Below are 1,720 nucleotides of genomic sequence, written 5' to 3'. Positions count from 1 at the left end.
TTTGCCATGAAGTGATGGGACCAGATGCCATGATCTTAGTTTTCTGAATGTTGAGCTTTAAGCCAACTTTTTCACTCTCCTCTTTAACTTTCATCAAGAGGGTTTTTAGTTCCTCTTCACTTTCTGCCATAAGGATGGTGTCATCTGCATATCTGAGGTGTTATCAATATTTCTCCAGGCACTCTTGATTCCAGCTTTTGCTTCATCCAGCCTGGCATTTTGCATGATGTACTCTGCATATACATTAAATAAGCAGGGTGACAATATACAGCCTTGGCGTACTTCTTCCCCGATTTGGAACCAGTCCCTTGTTCCATAATCAGTTAAAACTGTTGCTTCCTGACCTGCATACAGATTTCTCAGGAGGCGAGTAAGGCGGTCTGGTATTCCCATCTCTTTAAGAATTTTTCCACAGTTTGTTGTGATTCACACAAAGGCTTTGGCATAGTCAATAAAGCAGAGATAGATGTTTTTCTGGAGCTCTCTTGCTTTTTTGATGATCCAAAGGATGTTGGCAATTCGATCTCTGGTTCCTCTGCCTTTTCTAAAACCAGCTTGAACATCTGGAAGTTCATGGATCATGTATTGCTGAAGCCTGGCTTGGAGATTTTGAGCATTACTTTACTAGCATGTGAGATGAGTGCAATTGTATGGTAGTTTGAGCATTTTTTGGCATTGCCTTTCTTTGGGATTGGAATGACAACTGACCTTTTCCAGTCCTGTGGCCACTGCTGAGTTTTCCAAATTTGCTGGCATACTGAGTGCAGCACTTTCACAGCATCATCTTTCAGGATTTGAAATAGCTCAACTCACATTCCATCACCTCCACTAGCTTTGTTCGTAGTGATGCTTCCTAAGGCCCACTTGATTTCACACTCCAGGATATCTGGCTCTAGGTGAGTGATTGCACCATTGTGGTTATCTGGGTCATTAAGATCTTTTCTGTATAGTTCTGTGTATTCTTGCCACGTCTTCTTAATATCTTCTGCTTCTGTTAGGTCCATACCATTGCTGTCCTTTATTGTGCCCATCTTTGCATGAAATGTTTCCTTGATGTCTCTAATTTTCTTGCAGAGATCTCTAGTCTTTCCTATTCTGTTTTTTTCCTGTATTTCTTTGCGTTGTTCACTGAGGAATCCTTTCTTATTTCTCCTTGCTATTCTTTGGAACTCTGCATTCAGATGCTTATATCTTTCCTTTTCTTCGTTGCCTTTTGCTTCTCTTCTTTTCTCAACTATTTGTAAGGCCTCCTCAGACTACCATTTTGCCTTTTTGCATTTCTTTTTCTTGGGGATGGTCTTGATTACTGCCTCCTATACAATGTCACGAACCTCTGTCCATAAGTTTAAGAATAGAAATGCTGGGCTGGAAGAAGCACAAGCTGGAATCAAGATTGCCAGGAGAAATATCTAACCTCAGATATGCAGATGACACCACCCTTATGGCAAAAAGTGAAGAGGAACTAAAAAGCCTTTTGAAAGAGGAGAGTGAAAAAATTGGCTTAAAGCTCAACATTCAGAAAACTAAGATCATGGCTTCTGGTCCCATCACTTCATGGCAAATAGATGGGGAAACAGTGGGAACAGTGTCAGACTTTATTTTGGGGGGCTTCAAAATCACTGCAGATGGTGACTGCAGCCATGAAATTAAAAGACGCTTACTCCTTGGAAGAAAAGTTATGACCAACCTAGATAGCATATTAAAAAGCAGAGACATTACT

At 40.7% G+C, this 1,720-nt stretch overlaps 1 protein-coding gene across 3 annotated transcripts in view; it reads left to right on the top strand.

The window, feature by feature from the left end:
• GPN3 (GPN-loop GTPase 3) overlaps positions 1–1,720 on the top strand; it is a 22,137-nt gene that overhangs the window by 10,062 nt on the left and 10,355 nt on the right. The gene's annotated exons all lie outside the window — the stretch shown is intronic.

The sequence above is a fragment of the Bison bison genome, unplaced genomic scaffold (genome assembly GCF_000754665.1).
Source record: "Bison bison bison isolate TAMUID 2011002044 unplaced genomic scaffold, Bison_UMD1.0 scf7180017864160, whole genome shotgun sequence".
Taxonomy (NCBI): domain Eukaryota; kingdom Metazoa; phylum Chordata; class Mammalia; order Artiodactyla; family Bovidae; genus Bison; species Bison bison.
This window is presented reverse-complemented; position numbering and strand designations above follow the sequence as displayed.